The 21,595-nt window shown below is 36.3% G+C and overlaps 1 long non-coding RNA gene and 3 other non-coding genes across 5 annotated transcripts in view; 3 read left to right on the top strand and 1 right to left on the bottom strand.

Annotated features, from left to right (window-relative positions):
- LOC138701154 (uncharacterized) overlaps positions 1-21,595 on the top strand; it is a 761,914-nt gene that overhangs the window by 277,443 nt on the left and 462,876 nt on the right. The window lies entirely within an intron of this gene.
- Positions 1,337-1,409, top strand: TRNAT-CGU (transfer RNA threonine (anticodon CGU)). Its single transcript has one exon. It is a non-coding gene; the product is annotated as a tRNA-Thr (tRNA).
- TRNAS-GGA (transfer RNA serine (anticodon GGA)) lies at positions 18,646-18,717 on the bottom strand. The gene has a single exon. It is a non-coding gene; the product is annotated as a tRNA-Ser (tRNA).
- Positions 19,193-19,264, top strand: TRNAS-GGA (transfer RNA serine (anticodon GGA)). Its single transcript has one exon. It is a non-coding gene; the product is annotated as a tRNA-Ser (tRNA).

Here is a 21,595-nt window from a genome sequence, read left to right as displayed (position 1 = left end):
TTGCAAATTGATTTAGTCTTCCTGCTATGTATTGTAATTTTCTGTATAGCTCAACTGATGAATTGTTTATGGTTGAAAATTGAATTAATTTGCATACTATGTATTGTATATTTCTGTATAGCTGAAATGTTGAATTGTTTATGCTTGAAAATTGAATTAATTTGCATACTATGTATTGTAAATTTCTGTATAGCTGAAATTTTGAATTGTTTATGCTTGAAAATTGAATTAATTTGCATACTATGTACTGTATATTTCTGTATAGCTGAAATGTTGAATTGTTTATGCTTGTAAATTGAATTAATTTGCATACTATGTACTGTATATTTCTGTATAGCTGAAATGTTGAATTGTTTATGCTTGTAAATTGAATTAATTTGCATACTATGCACTGTATATTTCTGTATAGCTGAAATGTTGAATTGTTTATGCTTGAAAATTGAATTAATTTGCATACTATATATTGTATATTTCTGTATAGCTGAAATGTTGAATTGTTAATGCTTGTAAATTGAATTAATTTGCATACTATGTATTGTATATTTCTGTATAGCTGAAATGTTGAATTGTTTATGCTTGTAAATTGAATTAATTTGCATACTATGTATTGTATATTTCTGTATAGCTGAAATGTTGAATTGTTTATGCTTGTAAATTGAATTAATTTCGGCATATGTATTATAGGCCTATGTCTTTCTCGTGTTAAATTCTATCATACTGGTTTACATGTTTCGGACTGTTATGGGCCTTCTTCAGAACTGGTTGTTGCTGGTCTTGGCGTCTTTTGTTTTTAATATTTGAGGAGAAAAATTCGCTCCGGCGCCGGGGATCGAACCCGGGTTCTTGGTTCTACGTACCAAGTGCTCTGACCAGTGAGCTACGCCGAATTCAATCCACAGCACCGGATCGAACCTTCCACCATCAATGTTTCCCTTTGTGGCCTGACTCCATATATATATAGACATATATGTTGACGTATATGTCCAATGTCAACTGCCATTATATTAGGAGCGCACTCAGCTGAGTGACTTGTTTGGCCGGGATTCCGCAGTTAAATGCACAGTAATCTGTACAGACATATGCACTGCAGCTATGAGAATATTATAGATTTTTTTTATTAATTCTGTAGGACAAATTAATAAATCCATAATATTCTCACACCTAGCAGTGCATATAACTGCGGAATCCCGGCCAAATAAGTCCTCAACTGAGTGCGTTCCTAGTATAATGGCAGTTGATATTGGACATTTAAACGTCAACATATATCCCTAAATTGGAGTCAAGCCACAAAGGGAGCATTGAAGGAGGATGATTCGGTCCGGTGTTGTGGATTGAATTCGGCGTAGCTCAGTGGTCAGAGCACTTGGTACGTAGAACCAAGAACCCGGGTTCGATCCCCGGCGCCGGAGCGAATTTTTGTCCTCAAATATTAAAAACAAAAGGCGCCAAGACCAGCACCCATAACAGTCCGAAACATGTAAACCAGGTACTATAGAATTTAACACGAGAAAGACATAGCCTTATAATACATATGCCGAAATTAATTCAATTTACGAGCATAAACAATTCAACATTTCAGCTATACAGAAATATACAATATATAGTATGCAAATTAATTCAATTTGCAAGCATAAACAATTCAAAATCTCGGAAAATCGAAAAACTCGCTCTCCTCGTTTTTCAAACTTTTCCTCGATTTTGTAAACGCACTTCTCAACTTTGTATCGTAACATAGAGTACTATTTCTAATGCTTTTGATGATATAGCGGCTGTATGTGCAGTGAAGGTATCCTGATGGAAGTAAGCATACAGCTTTTCATAGTCTTCAAGCAATATTGCTGTCGCATTCTTCTGCTAATAGAAGCAAAGATTTGTGGACGCTGTATTCTTGCCTGAATATCTGCAAATTTCTCCAAGTTTCTGCAGTTTAACCCAGTAAACATTTTCCCGGTAACCTGCGTGGTCTAAGGTTAGCGGGTTCGAATCCCACAGTGAATGAAATTCGTATCTTTCTGAGAATTTTCCCAGCATACGACACATTTTAAGCACGGGTAATCCTATAACTCACCTTGCCAAAATACCATCTATTTATCACCAATTTACTGACACTAGATAAACTCTCGAGGTTGATGCAGCGTCGTTAAATAATGCATTAAAATCTTCCTGAAGTACTGTACGTCTGCATTCCCTTTGAACATCCTGTATTTCCATCTCATCGTTTACTTTTTCATCGTGGTTTCATTACTGCGGCTTTACGTTGCTAATGGCAACATATTCTGCAAATAGCCATTATTGCAGTTTTACCAAGAAAACAGTTGAAAGCTGTAAATTTGTTTCATGAAATAAATTCTGGCCTTGTGTTAAGAGTACAAACGATGTGGTTACAGCTCAAAGGTATTAATATTGGAAATGAAACCCAAAGGCTTAAATTAAATTATTCAGTCATTCAAGCTGAGAGGATTAAAACCTTCGCGATTGTACGAGGTTTCGCCGTTTTATCTATCAGATGTGCTCCTAAATAACTTGTCTGTCTTTCGTTGTCTGAAAACTTAAACTCTTTTGTTAAATGCTGCTCCGTTCCGTACCGCAAAGTAAACCCTATTTAATTCAACTCTTCTTTGCAAAGCGCCTCTCTTTCGTTAAATTGCCGTTTTATCTAATGACACCATAAATGTAGAGGTTATACGTTATCCGTACGAATCTATGGTGCTAGAATGCACGTAAAAAAAACGAACTGCTCTACGAAAACCTGTCTTATGCAGTTGTTCTGGTAGTGAAAGAAAGAACTATGGGATGGTGTAGGGATAACGAGACGAACTTGTGCCCCGATACTGCTTGTGATCGGAGTGGGTTCGAAACCCGCTTCTGCTGATTTCCTTGTTGGGCTTTTCCTAGGTTTTCCTCAACTGCAAAATGAAGTCAGAAAATTTCTTGGTCGATTCTTGATTTCATGTGACCACAATAGCGTCTAGCTATTATCAATTCCATAAACGATAAATACAGCGTCGTTTAACAATCATTTTCAAAAATGGAACGTTGTTATAAATAAATACACAGTGAACAAAAACTGATATATCAACCCAAAAAACAACAGACTATGTTAAGCTAAGCGTATTAGAGAAACGGTAACTTATGTGGAAATTTTTATCCGAATTTTTATTTCTTTAATTGGTTATTTTACGACGCTTTATCAGCTGCTATGAGATGAAGGTAATAATGCCGGTGAAATGAGTCCGGGGTCCAGTGACGAAAGTTACCCAGCATTTACTCTTAATAGGTTGCGGGAAAACCACGGAAATAACCTCAACCAGGTAACTTGTCCCAACCAGTATCTGAACCGGGCTCGCTACTTTCACGGTCAGGCTTGCTAACCGTTACTCCACAGCGATGAACATATAAAATATTTTAAAATGATTTTTAAAGCAGTAATTAGATTTTGTGTGCTTAATTTTTTTTCAATTTCAACCCTAATATAATATGGTCTCTGATTCAACGAACGTTTTTTTAAAAAAAGTTAAAACTTATAAAATGGTTCTATTACCGATTGTTTTGTATGGTTGTGAAACTTGGACTCTCACTTTGAGAGAGGAACAGAAGTTTAGGGTGTTCGAGAATAAGAGCTTAGGAAAATATTTGGGGCTAAGAGGGATGAAGTTACAAGAGAATGGAGAAAGTTACACAACGCAGAACTGCACGAATTGTATTCTTCACCTTACATAATTAGGAACATTAAATCCAGACGTTTGAGATGGACAGGGCATGTAGTACATACGGGTGAATCCAGAAATCCATATAGAGTGTTAGTTGGGAGGCTGGAGAGTAAAAGACCTTTGGCGAGGCCGAATCGTAAATGGGAGGATAATATTAAAATGGATTTGAGGGAGGTGGGATATGATAATAGAGACTGGATTTATTTTGCTCTGGATAGTGACCGATGACGGGCTTATGTGAGGTGGCAATGAACCTGCGGGTTCCTTAATAGTAATATGCGTTACAAGAGCGGTATGTTGAAGTTTTCATGTTCGAGGAAAAGTTTGAAAAAGCGAAACGTAGTTTAGCTTTTTTAATTTCCGAGAATTGAAAGAAAACATACCACTCGTGTATCGTACATTATTTTTTGCGAAGATCGTTTATTACATATCTGAAAGAGGAATTTCTAATTAGTTGCAATGAAATCTCCATCTTGGTTTCTGTTAAATAACGGCAAATTTGCAAAACAAAAATATCTATCTTCAACATTGTTGCTTTAAAATGTTTTCTGTGTTTACTATACTCCAGAAGGCCGTGATATACGTCTGTCTTTTTTCCCCCCAGTCTATGATGAGTCTGGAATCTTGCTGATTTTTTCACGGCTTCCTTAATGTTACTTGCATCACGAATGCAGTAACTTTAGTGGAGTTGTAGAGTTTACTTAATTTTGCAAATATTTTAAAACAATAATTAACAGTGCAATTCAGGCGAAATTGCAGTGGTAAGTTTCAATCTATAATTATTATTACTATATTGAACGTCTCTAAAAATAATATATTAAAAGCCTAAAGCAGTAAAATCAATATGTCACTTAAGCGGTAAGAAGAGGGAAATTGTTATGTGTGTTAGGTTGGGAATACTGAATGTGGAATTTTAGACTTTCCGCGGATTGGTTTTGTGCGGAAACCAAGCAAATACGCACGATCTCGCACAAAAGCCATTTGTAAAAGGTAAAAGGTAAAGGTATCCCCGTAACATGCCATGAAGGCACTTGGGGGGCATGGAGGTAGAGCACCATGCTTTCCATGACCTCGGCACTAGAATGAGGTGGTGTGGTCAGCACCACGCTCTGACCGCCTTTTACCCCCGGGAAGGACCCGGTACTCAATTATTGAAATGTAAGCTAACAAAATTATAGGACGTGCAGAAGTTTATAAAATGCCACAAAAAATTAATAAAGAAAATAGGATTTCATTTTTTTTAACATGTTCAATATTGTACCAACATTTGTTACATGAAGGAATTTGTTATTGGGTTAAAGCATTCAGTATAAATTAAATTCGGAAGAAAAACGAGAAGCGGTGGTCAGTCTCTATAGAAACGCGTTTGGGAAAACAAGCGACGAAAGTGAACAAGAAAATTTACCTACCGAGTCCACTGATTAATATAGTTAAGGCAACAATTTCTGACAATTTCGGGTGGGGGGGGGGGGCAAAGGCAAGAAAAGACTTTCAAGTACAGAATTTGTAAACAAAATTAAAAGAGAATAGAAAAAAGATAAACTGAGACAGAAAAGGAATTGTAATAATAATAATGAAAAAAAAAAGAAGAAAACACATGCATACGTATATAAACACACCAACGTAAGGTACAATTTCCTCCTCCCTCCACCCTTCTTCCCTAACGTTACAGAAGAGAAATTTACATAGCTAACCGAAAGGTAAAGAGGGAAGGCGAGAGGGAGAAAAATAAAAAGAGACGAGGAGTATGAGTAGTATGAGGTTACGACGCTACACAATGCGAGAAAATGCAATTTTAATTATTTCATTACTAAAGCACCACCACCACTACCACCACGAAAAAGGGGTTGGAGGAAAAGTCCGTTCGTTTTCTCGTCAGTGGCCTGAACACAATACTCCGTCTTTGTCTGGAGCAAGCATACGATATATTTAAAACAACCATCGCAGTGGAAACCTTATTACAACAGACGGGCAACGCCGAACCTAAGGACAATGTACACACACTGCCCACCGACGACGTCTTCGTTTTATTTATTAGCATTTTGTGGAGGGGGAAAAAATGTACTACTCTACCAAATTTTTAAGACTAAACATCAGGGTCTCCATCAAGTTTATTAGAAACAACCATAAAAATTGATAATAAGGTGTCTCAGATTGAGGAATCGAACTGACAAGGGAAGGGTTTTGGGCTCGAACAGGAATTTTTGGTTAAAAATTTGTACATAGGCTTACCTCACAATGGTGATGAAGACCGTAAAAGCATTCATTTGTGTAACTCTCCGTTTGGTTGGTATTGGTCAATACACTTCTTTAAAAATGTACATGAGGATTCTCTATAAAATGCATGAAACAGCATGGAGCAGAGCAATAAGCACAACACGCAGAAGCAACACCTGAACAATCTTCTGAACCACACTCCAGTGCTGAAAAATCAAATGTCACCTGAATTACTTTTCTGAAGTCCGAGTCTTGTTCACGATTCACGTAACCAGCTGACTGCCAGGAATACTGAAGCATAGGGCGGTACACTGGAGTAGACAACTGGTTATGAATAACAGAGTGCATTTTCATTATAAACACTCGATTTCCCAAGTTAAGTTCTGGATTCTCAGCAAGAGTCCTTACGCAATCTGTTATCCTCCGAGCATATATTTTATATTGTCTAAGGAAATAGATATCCAGAGGCTGGAAATATTTAGTTTTTTTAGGTGGAATGATCATACATTCCACGTCCTAGCCTTGGAATGATTCATTTATTAAGGTTGTGTCCTTGTGCATTTTCAATGACTCACACAACAGTCCACATTTTTGATTAGCTGCAATATTTTCAGACAGAACGTTGGAGAAAAATGTTCTTAAATGGGCTCTAGACATTTTACCACTCGCACTAGCTTCTAGGCTAGGCTAGGCTTACGGGTAAGGTGTCCCATCCCCTTAACTTGTGCAGTGCTCTCCCCACCCCTAAACTTGTACAGTGCTCTAACAGACAAACCACACATTACACAAACGAATGCTTTTGGGAGCTTTACAGGGATGTAAAGATGAGCCTGTATACAAATTTTGGATACAAAATTCCTGTTCGAGCCGAAACCGTTCCCTAGTGAGTAGAGTTTTGGGTAAAGTACAGGATTTTTTAAAAATAAAAATTAAGTAATTCCTCAAAATTTCTTCACGTTTTACACAATCTTAAACATTCTGGCACTGGCATTTTTTTTTGCATCACTATGGCAACGAGTTTCTTTCTGACAGCTCTGGTTGCCGTGTTATCAGTAGACGCTTTCCTGTAACTTGGCCAGCAAGATCTCCAGATATTAACACAGCAGATTATTGGGCGTGGTGCTAACTGAAGGAAAGAATGTTCTTGAACAAACTACGACAATTTATGAGTTGAAGAAATCCATCGCACATACTGCGGTGTAGAAGACTAGAAGAGATGAGAGTACAGAAAACAAGAAAAAGGACGAGAGAAGAAAGCAGATATGAAGACAAGAGGACAGAGAAAAAAAAAGAAAGAAAAAATGATAAAACTGGAGAGAGGACATAAAAGAAGACTTGCGAGAGTGAATAATAAAAAATAGCTGAAGACTAGAAATGAGAAAAAAGAAAAAGGACAAGAAAGAAAATAGCCTAATAATTGAGAAAAGAGAACGTAAGATAGGAAGGAAAGAAATAACATGAGGGAAGAGAGACGAAGAGGAGATAGGAAAGAAGACAAAAAAGGAAAAGAAAAGAGAAAAAAGGTAATAAGAAATATGACAAGAGAGGAAAGAAGAGAAGAGAAGAGAATAGAATAAAAAGACAAGAAAGAAGTAAAAGACAAAAGAAGATAGAAAAGAAGATAAATAAAAAGGAGGCAGGAAAGACAAGAGAAGAGAAAAAAATAACACTAGAAGGAGAGGAAAAGAGAAAGAAGAGCAAAAGAAGAGCAATCAGAGGAAGTAAGAGGGGGATAAGAAAGAAGAGTAGGACAGGTGGGAGGAAAATAAGAACTAGTAGAAGGAGGAGAGAAAGAAAAGATGAGGAATGGGATAGAGGAAGCAAAGGTGAAAGGAAAGGATGGGAGGGGAAAGAGAAGGAAGGAAGGAGAAGAAACGAATAGAGAATAAATAATGTGAAATAGAGGGAGGCGAAATAGACAATACTCAAGTCAGATGGACTGTACAGTTGAAATAAATGAAGGAGACATACAAGAGAGAAAAAAGTATAAGAAATAGATTAGTGACGAAACAATCGAGGTGAAAATTAAGAAATAGGCGTTGAAGAAGAGCAGTAATGTAGAGAACCAAGGAAAGGAGATCATTATTATTATTATTATTATTATTATTATTATTATTATTATTGACCTTTATCACCTATCCTGTTCAACATCTACTTGGAGGATTCAGTGAAGACCTCTTTTCAGAACATGGGAGGGGTGATAGTAGGAGGAAGAAGAATAAAGCGCATAAGATTTCCTGATGATATGTCGTTGTCTGCAGAAGAGGTGGCGTTACAAAGGCATATGCTACTAGAGCTAAATGACAGCTGTAAGGAGTATAGAATGAAGATAAATGCCAACAAGACGAAGACCATAGTCATAGGAAGAAAAATAAAGAAGATAGACTTGCGAATTATAAATGAGGCGGTAGAGCAAGTGGACAGCTTCAAATACTTGCGGTGTACAGCAAGCAGTAACATGAGCTGCTGCCAGGAAGTCAAAAGGAGGATAGCAATGGCAAAGGAAGCTTTTAATAGAAAAAGGGGAATCTTCTGCGGACCTGTGGAGAAAGAACTGATGAAGAGACTAGTGAAGTACTTTATGTGGAGTGTGGCATTGTATGGGGCAGAAACATAGACATTTTGACGAAGTGAAGAGAAGCGAATAGAAGCATTTGAAATGTGGATATGGAGAAGAATGGAGCGTGTGAAGTGGACAGACAGAATAAGAAATGAAGCTGTGTTGGAAAGAGTGGGTGAAGGAAGAATAATGCTGAAACTGATCAGAAAGAGGAAAGGGAATTGGCTGGGTCACTGACTGAGAAGAAACTGCCTACTGAAGGATGCATTGGAAGGAATGGTGAACGGGAGAAGAGTTCATGATAGTAGAAGATATCAGATAGACGACATTAAGATATATGGATCATATGAGGACACAAAGAGGAAGGTAGAAAGTAGGAAAGACTGGAGAAAGCTGGGTTTGCAGTCAAAGACCTGCCCTTAGGCACAACAGTAGATCCTATATTAGGCCTATTATTATTATTATTATTATTATTATTATTTACTTACTTACAAATGGCTTTTAAGGAACCCGAAGGTTCATTGCCGCCCTCACATAAGCCCGCCATCGGTCCCTATCCTGAGCAAGATTAATCCAGTCTCTATCATTATATCCCACCTCCCTCAAATCCATTTTAATATTATCCTCCCATCTACGTCTCGGCCTCCCTAAAGGTCTTTTTCCCTCCGGTCTCCCAACTAACACTCTATACGTATTTCTGGATTCGCCCATACGTGCTACATGCCCTGCCCATCTCAAACGTCTGGATTTAATGTTCCTAATTATGTCAGGTGAAGCATACAATGCGTGCAGTTCTGTGTTGTGTAACTTTCTCCATTCTCCTGTAACTTCATCCCACTTAGCCCCAAATATTTTCCTAAGCACCTTATTCTCAAACACCCTTAACCTATGTTCCTCTCTCAGAGTGAGAGTCCAAGTTTCACAACCATACAGAACAACCGGTAATATAACTGTTTTATAAATTCTAACTTTCGGATTTTTAGACAGCAGACTGGATGATATGAGCTTCTCAACCGAATAATAACAGGCATTTCCCATATTTATTCTGTGTTTAATTTCCTCCCGAGTGTCATTTATATTTGTTACTGTTGCTCCAAGATATTTGAATTTTTCCACCTCTTCGAAGGATAAATCTCCAATTTTTATATTTCCATTTCGTACAATATTCTGGTCACATTATTATTATTAATATTATTATTATTATTATTATTATTACTATTATCATTATTCGTATTCTTCTTCTTATTATTATTATTACTATTACTACAACCTACAACTTTACATACATTCCAGACCCAATACGATCAATGAATCGATTGACAAGTTAAATTGTGACCTAGCCACTGTCTCCACTTGGGCGGCCAATTTCGGACTCGCACTTAATCCAAGTAAGACTCGAGCCATAATTATTGGACATAAGCGTTTAGTTAACTCCCTTAATAACAGTAATCTTTCAGTTGTTACTCTTAACAACACGCTAATCCCTTATTCATCTGTCGTAAAAAATCTTGGCTTCTTTTTTGATAATAATCTAAGTTGGAATTTTCAAGTTAAAGAAACGATAAAAAAAATCTGTTCCTCCATTCACTGTTTGAGTCGCTTGAGAAACTTCTTGCCCCAGCAACTAAAACTTACCCTAGTGCAAACCCTAGTAACGCCGCACTTCGATTATTGTGACGTTTTGTTAAGTGACCTAAGTTCTGAATTGTCAGTCAAGTTACAGCGAGCTCAGAATATGTGCGTCAGATACGTGTGCAACATCCGACGGTATGATCACATATCACCGTCCTTCGCAAGTCTCTCGTGGCTCCGACTTAAAGAACGTAGAACTTTACACTCTTTGTCTTTACTCTTTCGAATTCTGCACACTTCAACACCAAATTACCTTTCGTCTCGTTTCTCTTATCTATACTCTAACCACGACGTAAATACCAGATCACTTATCTGTGGCACGCTAAGTATACCTCTTCATAGAACATCTTGTTATTCATCATCTTTTACAATATCCACCTCGCGTCACTGGAATTCCTTGTCACAAAGTATGAGGGGCTGCAAGACAATAAACACCTTTAAGAACAGCTTAAAAGATAACCTTATTAGCATTTCACTCCAATCATACTGATTTAAACTATCACTGACTACATTGTTACTTTTCTCTTTAGACATCATCCTGATTGTGCTGTATTTTAATTGTCTCGTAATAATCTCTTTCTATTATCTAATATTATTTGAAATATATTAACATTCTATGTATTTTAGTTTAATTCTGCTACACAGTTTATTTCAGTGTTTAATTAATAGTTCATAGTATTTTGTTGTTTAATTTGTAAATAACTTTTGTATACATGTAACTCTCATCTCAATCAAATTGTTGGATTGTTTGTAAGTTCATGCATATGTATATACACTTTTTGCTGGTTGAGTGGAAGAGAAGGCCTTACGGCCTTAACTCTGCCAGCTAAAATAAATCATTATTATTATTATTATATTGCTATTATTATTATTGATATTATTATTATTCTTATTATTATTACTATTATTATTATTACCTTTAGGGAGGCCGAGACGTAGATGGGAGGATAATATTAAAATGGATTTGAGGGAGGTGGGGTATGATGATAGAGACTGGCTTAATCTTGCACAGGATAGGGACCGATGGCGGGCTTATGTGAGGGCGGCAATGAACCTTCGGGTTCCTTAAAAGCCATTTGTAAGTAAGTAAGTAAGTAAGTATTATTATTATTATTACTACTATTATTATTATTACTATTATTATTATTATTATTACTATTATTATTATTATTACTATTATTATTATTATTATTATTATTATTATTATTATTTGTATGCACTGTGTCTTTTATTATTCCAGTCTTCATTTATATGATTTCATTAATTCATTTCTAATTCATTTTATTTAATTGCCATTATTTTAATTATCTGACTGTACTAATTTTAATAATTATTTGTGCTATTTATTTTGTTGCATTTGGTCAATGATTAATGTTGGCTATTATATTGATTGTATTTCATCTCACTGCCATTTTCTGTCATTCATTCTCATCGTCATTTGTTGTTTTATTTTGTTCTGTATCTTGTGCTAAACTGTAATTGGCCTTTTGCTGTTGTTTTGCATGTTAATAATCTAAATAAAATAAAAATAAAATAAATAAATAAATTTATATTATTATTATTCTTATTATTATTATTATTATTATTATTATTATTATTATTATTATTATTATTATAAGATCTGACAGGTGACACTTCTTCAAATATTGTTAAGTTTATAAGCCTGAGGGGTGGGAGGTCCCGGGCATTACGTGTCATGTAAGAGATGAATGTTCTTCAAAACGACAGTATAGACATCAGAGGATGCGTTACTGCTGGGTTTTCTGTCCGAAATATCTCGAGATGCGGCCAACTGGAAGATGGGAGAGGGGGAAAGTTTTCGCTAGACGGACAGGCTGAAGAGAGAAGAGAACCCCCTTTTCTGTACTGTTATAACAGCGAGAGAGAGAGATAGAGGTGCACGGCTCACATCGGCCACCGTGAAGGAATGGTCATTTCCGCAAGATAGGGGGGACGGGGGAGGTGGAAGAGTAGATTTTGTTTTTTAAATAAAAGGAAAATGACTCACACAAAAAGCCACGTACGTAATTCCACGCGGTGCGGTTTTAGCCTGATTTTTTCCCCCTCTTTCTGTTGTTTCTGTAGTCTAAAAAAATACTGCGATGTTCTTTTGTTATTTTCTGTTATGCATATTTTTTTTCCTTCTCTCAGGAATGACTGAAAACTGTAGAAGTGAGGAAATTTTAAGTTATATACTTTTTTTTTTATTATTTTTCGTTGGAAGCAGAAAACGTACCACAATGAGAAATGAAATTATTAATTAAAAGGACGTTTCAAATTCTCAAGCATAGATGAAATGTTGTACCTTTTATTGGCTACTGAATGGTTGAATTATTTGAGTGATTGATTGATTGATTGATATGGATGGGTCATGAGCCAGTTCTAAGACTAGCTATGTCAAAGAGCGTATTCCGAATCTCACCGGTGAGCAATCCGATGGCTTCACGGTGTTCCGAATTCCACCGATGACGTAATTGATACTCCACCGGTGTCGCACCGGTGCCATCAACTTGCAGAGGTGGTGGCAGTCTCCATCAGCCGCCATCAGTGAATCTGATTGGTTCTTGTATAGTGCGGGAATTAGCAGACGAATGACATCGTGCACTGTTGTGTCATGGCGGTGTGTTCTGCTTTAGTTCTCCTGTATTATTTGTAATGAGCACGACGTAAAAACAATATGTTAATGGCTTATGAGCGAACATGTCAACGGACCAGTTATTACTACCGGTTCAAGAAATAAATTATTTATGCTATCTTTTCTTTGAACGAGATGGCAGTACGAAAATTTCGCAAAATTTTGCTAGCGTAGCACAGACAACAACTTGTACAGTCGCCATGACAGCCATCGATCTTTCCAGCAGTTTTGTTCCTTATTTCGCTGCAACGTGACGTCATTGATGCCACCGGACCGGTGAGATTCGGAATACGCTGAAAGTTAGCCATAGATGGCATTTGCCATAACAGTGATTCGGCTCTTGTACAGTTGTCAGATAACTGACTTCTTACCAGGCAGATCAAACATGGATAAATATATAATACGATGCGAAACTGCTGTCAGCACCATCTGGCGGCAGGGGGCTGAAATAAGATGATCAGCGCCCAACATCGTATATGGTGAGCATTAGAACTACGTGTTGGGTACATTATCCAGAGTTTTCTATTTATCCATTCGAGATATTGCTCGAGGAGACAAGATGGCAGACAGAAACTTGTTAATAAGTGAACATAAAGTGATACTATGTGTGTGTATAAACAGTGATGTTTATGGACTTTGTAAAAATAATGTTGTTGAATGTATTGTAAAGTAATAGTATAATATAATAAATTGAACTATCTAAGTAGTTCTTGCAGACTTTTCCATTGCGCTGTACAATAACTACCCAAAGAATACAATCTCAATTATCTAACCTTTTGCTTCATTTTTTTGTCTCTGTCAGGTTATATTTTAATTGGGAAGTGTAAAATAGATCGTCTCTTTTATCTTCCTGTTGACTCCGTTAAGAGTTTTCAGTGGAAGATGCTGTGAGGAATAAAAATGTAAATGTTTTATTTTAAATTGGGTTAGTTTTGAATATCGATGATGGTGGGAGGGGATACATTATGCACAACTTAACATTTTCGTCACCAGGTGCGCTGCTAAATGCATGGAGTAATTAGTTACTCTTTTCGCTACCTGGTGCGCTGCTAGATGTAATAACGCCCCTCCTCCCAACAGGTGGCAGCAAGATAAATTTCTACAACAGCGCCTCTAGTATGTGTTACGGGAAACTCAGTAAGTTTCGCATCCTATTATATATTCATCCATGGCTCAAAGTTAAAAGATCGCTTGACCCATGCCAGTGAACGTTCGAAGTGAAAGGTAGCTTGGAGTTTAGGTTATGAAGGCTGTGTGCAAAGCAGGAGAATCGATCGCTTCATCTTCAAGACGTTATTTTGACACAAGGTGGGGAAAATAATGTTTGTGCCAAAGTGTAGGACATCATGTTTAGTCTTTAATCTGTAAACAATTCTTTAAAAAAGGAAAAATATAGGCCTAATTGGAGACTTCCCTGGAATAAGCACGTAACCAATAAATCTATAATATACGTTTCAGGAGAAAGAGAAATAATTTCAGAGACATAATATTTCGTTAGACCTATATTTACCAGCAGAACTATATGACTAATCGAAGATACAAGTTTATTCAGATAATGAATGCAATAAGTTATTGTATACTGTAAATGAATGCTTCAAAATTACTTTTTCCATCTGAGTTACATATTTCATTAAGTTGATGTTACATTATTTTTCCGGTGAGATCTTCATTAGATTAGACTGAAAATGTAATTGTAGGTGCAGTGTAAATATCTAAGTTGTGTCATGTAATTAATTGAGTTGATATGTAATTAATTAAGATTGATATGTAATTTAGTTGATATGTAGGCCTAGATAAATTAAGGTGATACGTAATTAATTAAGATGATATTTAATTAAGTTGATTTGTAATTAATTAAGTTGATATGTAATTAATTAAGATGATATGTAATTTAGTTGATATGTAAATAAATTAAGGTGATATGTAATTAATTAAGGTGATATTTAATTAAGTTGATTTGTAATTAATTAAGGTGATATGTAATTACTTAAATTGGTAATAGTTAGGTGAAATAGAAGTATTTATAAGTTAGGTTTACTTTTGCTTATTATAGAATATTTTTATTTATAGTCCAAGGTTTATTGCATCTATTTATTTATAGTTAGAAATAAATTTAGGTTTATTTTATTAATTTTTTTATTCTTCTTTTATTGCTGTAATTATTGTATATTATATCACTGCCACCGGATGTATACCCAATTGTAGTGTTAATAAATACATACATATGCCTAAAATATTGAGAAGTACCGTAACATGGGGTAACTTCGCACCTGCAGGGGTAACTTTGCACCATCTATGAAACATTTTTTTATATAGGTCTAAGGGTGTTTACGTGGACCAAATTTATTTGTTCATCACTTCCGCCAATTGATGGTATATGTTTACAGTATTTTTCCACTGTTCGTGGTCATAGAATTTGTTTATGGTATTTCTATACCTTAACAACAGAACGTGTGCATAATTTGATTGAAATATAGATCAAATTAATTATCTTTCATCACAGATGGTGTGCACAATCTCAAGATAAGTTATACATGTATCTGTTCCTTATTCATCCATTTAGACTTTCTAGTTTCGCTTGTGCAGCTGTTTTGTCGGCAAATGGTGTTACAGAATAATTTTCTAATCAAGGTGAATTTGAGGCTAAATTGGGGTTACTTTGCACAATAACACAAACGAGATTTTTAAAAGAATTTAATTGCATTATTTTGATTTGAGGACCTTCCATGAAGTTTAAAAACGCTTACTATAATTCACACTTTGTATTACAGCTAAATTACTTGAATTTGTTTTTCTTTTTATTACATATTGAAGTCATACATGGTCTCTCACTGCCAAACTTGGTAACAATCTGCAAATATGCCAAAGGAAAATGCTGAGGAGGATACAAATGCAAATGGCCTGAAAGGTAGGATATTATGGAATATCAATGGGAGGATGTAATTGGGAGACTAAATCCACCCAAGAAAGTATCAAGAAAGAAAGGGGTTGCTTATATTCCATTCCAGAACTTGACACAAAATAATACGTATAATTTTTTACAGTTATTCACGTGCTGTTGTCTCGATTTGTCATTCGAAAGAACTGAAAATATTTTTGAAACAATATTTTAGAAGAATGTGACCACTTATATTGAAATTTTGTGTAGTTTTTTAAAAAAAGTTTTGTCCGTGTTACTATTTATAGCAGTTTTTGAACCTGTTTTTCCATTTTTTCTGTTCCTGATAAAGTATATTTCAATTTTTAACACGTGTATGGTGCAATGTAACACCAGCAGTGGCAAACTTTGCACCACCCCTCTTTGTCGGTACAAAGTAACCCCCTACTATGGGTAACTTTGCACCAATTTTTGGCCGATTATAAATTTCAAAAGACATTTATTTTCGAAGATATGACTGGCTAAATACATTTCCGCATACCCCTAGAACGTATAAAATAAATGCCCATATCAAAATTAGACATTTAAAGACTACATAATAATAATAATAATAATAATAATAATAATAATAATAATAATAATAATAATAATATATTATATTGTAATTTTATTTCAACTCAACAATAGGATTTATTCTTCCAACAATAATTCCTTTCTACAATTCGCCTTAAACGCTCTCGTCAACAATTGGATTTTCACTCAACACAGTATTCGTTATAGCACTCCACTGATGACAATGACAATTTACTTGGACTAGTACGAACAACAATGAACTGTTAATCTTAACTAATATTTACAAAGCACTATTTACAAATCAGAACTATCAGTTCTCAGTTCACAGTTCTTCTATCTCAGTCACTCGAGTTCACAGTATCTCGAACCACAGACCTTCAGAGACAGTTCACTGTACTCGAACTCAGGTCCCTCCAACTGCGGTCCATTGCACTCGAACTCAGGCCTTCGGATGCTGACGCAGATGCGGACGCACACTCGAGTCGAACTCCGGCACACAAGTCTGGCTTGCTTGCTCTGGCTTACTCACTGACTGAATAACCGAAAACTACTGTCGTTCCTTCGCGACCGTAAGTTATAACCACAGCGACGTAGCCTCGAAAGTTCGAATTCGCGAGTCTTCCACTTCGACGGATTTCTCGGCCTCTCTAGGCAAGCAGAAGATGCGCGCGCAAACTCCCTCTCCACTCTCTCGCCGCGTAGGCCCTTCCCCCTTACTTCTCTCCGCCGCGCGCCGTCCCCGCGCGATCTGCTTTCTTGCGGGACGCTGGTCGTGAGTTCGAATCTCACGTCGCTGTCACAATATATATAACGATTAAACATTGAGAAACAGCTATTATTGTTAACAAGAATTGTTAGAAAAATATTTCGTTAGCCTATTCTTAAATTGGTTTGATATCTGACAGTCCCTGACATTACTCGGTAGGGAATTCCAAAGTCGAGGAACAGCCACAGTGAAAGAAGATGAATATGAGGATGTTCGGTGGGAGGGAATGGATAATATATTGAGGAGTGTTGTGATCGTGTGTCTAGGTTATGATGGGTGGATAAATTTTGAAAACGAGACGCAAGATAGACAGGAGTGGAGAAATGCAATATGTGAAAGAGAAGGGAAAGACAGTGGATTTTCCTACGATCTTCTAGATGGAGCCAGGACAACATTTCGAGGGATGGTGTTACGTGATCAGCCCGGCGAATATTGCAGACGAAACGGACGCACATATTATGAACACGTTGTAGTCTCTGCGCCGAAGTAACGCTTAGGTCAGTAAGCAGAATATCACAGTAATCGAAGTGGGGCATCACGAGTGTTTGCACTAACATACAGACTGAAAACAAATTTTTAACTAGAAAATTGTGCAAAGTTACCCCATTTTAAGGTACTACGAAAATAAGCAAAGAAATAAGAAGAAAAATGTTTATTTTTATGTCCTCTATCACATCAGAGAATTTGGAACAGTTATTCTGTTACACATTGTAGAAATACAAAATAGTGATAAATTAAAACCACCATTGTTTGCGGAACACTATGATGTTTTTATTTTTCTCCATCTCGTATATTCTAATGTATTTATAAGGCTTTGAAGTTTGAAGTGACTTTTGAATGATCTTACATCACACATTTCTTTCCCAACATTGTTATTCAACACCACCTGTTTTGAGCTTATAATGACTAATTCAGTGAAGCGGTTATATACTTCACGAAGATGTCTGCATAGGGTGGGGAATGGGTTGAATTTGCAATGTGACTTTTCACCCCTTGGCGTACATACTGTAGCTTTATAGACATTTAAAACGAAACTATGCGTGTAACTATAGAAGGGTTTTGTGAAGGGGTTGGGTTAGTTTTGGAATGGAATGGTAGAGGGGGTGGGGAGAAAAGAGAAGTTTGGCTTTTAATTAGGGGTGGACACTAGTAGTACTTGGGCATTGCTGATGGTGATGATGGTGAGGAAGTAGGGGGATGGAGGGCGTTTTAGAAAATTACATTCGCGTTCAGACAGGCTATTGAGTTCGCTGAGCGTGGCACAAAATGTACTTGAAAACAACAAGTATATACAGGAAAGGCATAGGGCTTCTGTCCCTCTCTCTCTTTCTCGACATCTCCATTTCCATACCTATCTCTGTCCCTCTTTGAATTTACTTTCTGCTATCAGGCGGACATTAGAAATCAACAAACATATTCTGTGAACGAGTCAATATGAAATTGGGCCAGCAGATTCGGACTTTGTTAGACTTAGGGCCGATTGTATAAACCATTTAATCTTAGATCAGAGGTTAAATTGATCCTCGTTCTAGCTGAACTTGGAATTTTGTGTTGTATAAAGTCTCATCTGAGATTAATTTGTCTTAAACTAAAGTCAACTTTAACTGAAGAAATTTCTCCGATTAAGTTAGATGATCCAAATGATGAGAGAGAGATGGAACGGAGAAAAATTCTCTCCGGCGCCGGGATTTGAACCCGGGTTTTCAGCTCTCCGTGCTGATGCTTTAACCACTAAGCCACGCCGGATACAATCCCGACACCGTTGAGAATCGTCTCAGATTAAGCTCCATCTCTTGGGTTCCCTCTAGTGGCCGCCCTCTGCACTACGTCATAGATGTCTATGCACGCAGGACCGAAGTCCATACATGTGTAGAGGTGCACTCAGATGAGTGACTGGTTGGCCGGGGTCCGACGGTATGGGCGCCGTCTTTAAATCACGAAGTGATTTATTACGCATATCATATTTATTTTGATGTACCGAAGTACATATGATATTTCCATGCAGATATTCTGCTTTCTCAGATGATGAGAGAGAGATGGAACGGAGAAAAATTCTCTCCGGCGCCGGGATTTGAACCCGTTATGAGTGCACCTCTACACATGTATGGACTTCGGTCCTGCGTGCATAGACATCTATGACGTAGTGCAGAGGGCGGCCACTAGAGGGAACCCAAGAGATGGAGCTTAATCTGAGACGATTCTCAACGGTGTCGGGATTGTATCCGGCGTGGCTTAGTGGTTAAAGCATCAGCACGGAGAGCTGAAAACCCGGGTTCAAATCCCGGCGCCGGAGAGAATTTTTCTCCGTTCCATCTCTCTCTCATCATCTGAGAAAGCAGAATATCTGCATGGAAATATCATATGTACTTCGGTACATCAAAATAAATAGATGATCCAAGTTCAGTTATTTCTTTTCTGTTTGAAATATACGATGGCAGATTGTGCAAAAAGAATAACCATTATTATTAATATATATGGTAGATATATTTATATATCTTTTTTCAATTTCTTGCCTTAATACATAAACATTCTTATATTTTACCCGTATAAGGCTTTATCGTATTCAGCAGTATCAAATAACATAACCTATAATTATATTATGTTTATAACAACCATTAATTATTTATTAATGGATATGATAGGTACATTCATAAATTTTCAATTAACTGTATTACTAAACGAAAATTGTCGTTTTATAAAGCTTTATTATGTTTAGCAGTATCAAATACCATAACATAACAACAATTTGGAGAACGGTCAGCCTTCTTCTTATTGTTCGCCATTATTTACATTGCACAAAACAAACCAGTGTCTCCACCAGAGTGTACGGAAAGTCACAAAAAAGTAATTGGAAAGTCGTTAGATTTCTCATTATCAGCAAACAAAGATTCAATTCTGTCACTATGGGGTGCTAAAAAGGTCGCTAAATCCCTATTTAAAACATATAACAGTTAAAAAAAAATTGTCGTTGAAAAAGAGATAAAGTCGCTAATTGGCAACACTGAACAAACCTGTACAACATGGCCCGCGCATCACATACTTCACCTGTTTATGCGATGTTGCCAAATCCTTTTCAAGTGAATTTAGAATGCTTTTGATCGCAGAAAAGTTTTATGCAATAGAAGAAGTGTTTGAACTCGGTTCACTTTCCGATCTTCGATCAAAGTTGATCTTTAGTCACGGAGTTTTATGCAATTGGGCCTTAATGTAGCTAAGACCCAGGCAACCTTCTGTCTGATGCTTTTCCAGTTCACTGTGGGCTAAACCAAGGAGATGCACTATCACCTTTGCTTTTTAACTTTGCTCTAGAATATGGCATTAGGAAAGTCCAGGATAACAGAAAGGGTTTGGAATTGAACAGTTTACATCAGCTTCTTGTCTATGCGGATGACGTGAATATGTTAAGAGAAAATCCACAAACGTTTAGGGAAAACACGGAAATTCTACTTGAAGCAAGTAAAGCGATAGGTTTGGAAGTAATTGTATTATAGTGCAATTGATATAAATCAGCATGGATTTTACACCCATAGGTTTACCACAACAAGGCCCAATTGTATAAAACTCCCTGACTAAAGATCAACTTTGATCGAAGATCGAAAAGTAAACCGAGTTCAGACACTTCTTCTATTGTATAAAACTTTTCTGCGATCAAATTACCTTGGTTCAAATGCAATCTAAGTTCACGTGAAAAGGATTTGGCAACATCGCATAAACAGTTGAAATACGTGATGCGCGGACCATGTTATACAGGTTTGTTCAGTGTTGCCAATCTAGCGATTTTAACTCTTTTTCAACAACAATTTCTTTTAACTTTTATATTGCTTAAATAGGAATTTAGTGAGCTTTTTAGCACCCCATAGTGACAAAATTTAATCTTTCTTTGTTGATAATGAGAAATCTAGCGACTTTACAACTACTTTTTGGCGACTTTCCGTACACTCTGTTGGAGACACTGGTTTGTTTTGCAATGTAAATAATGGCGGACAATAAGAAGAAGGTTGACTGTTCTCCAAGTTGTTATCATGTTATGGTGTTTGATACTGCTAAACATAATAAAGCTTTATAAAACGACAATTTTCGTTCAGTAATACAGTTAATTGAACATTTATGAATGTACCTATCATATCCATTAATAATTAATGGTTGTTATAAACATAATATAATTATAGGTTATGTTATTTGATACTGCTGAACACGATAGAGCCTGATAAAATATAAGAATGTTTGTGTATTAAGGCAAGAAATTGAAAGAAATATATATAAATGCACCTAACATATCTATTAATATTAATAATAATGGATATTTTATTTGCACAATCTGTCACTCGTATATTTCAAACAGAAAAGAAATAACTGGACTTGGATCATCTAACTTAATCGGAGAAATTTCTTCAGTCAAAGTTGACTTTAGTTTGAGACAAATTAATCTCAGATTAGACTTTATACAACACAAAATTCCAAGTTCAGCTGAAACAAGGATCAATTTAACCTCTGATCTAAGATTAAATGGTTTATACAAACGGGCCCAAATCTAATTAATTTTACACAAAAGGCATTTAATACATTACATAATCGCAAAAATTTAGACGTGATATACCTTGACTTTTCCGAAGCGTTTGATAAA

Source organism: Periplaneta americana, chromosome 6 (assembly GCF_040183065.1).
Source record: "Periplaneta americana isolate PAMFEO1 chromosome 6, P.americana_PAMFEO1_priV1, whole genome shotgun sequence".
Classification (NCBI taxonomy): domain Eukaryota; kingdom Metazoa; phylum Arthropoda; class Insecta; order Blattodea; family Blattidae; genus Periplaneta; species Periplaneta americana.
Note: the sequence above shows the minus strand (reverse complement) of the source record. Positions and strands in the feature narration are given on the sequence as shown.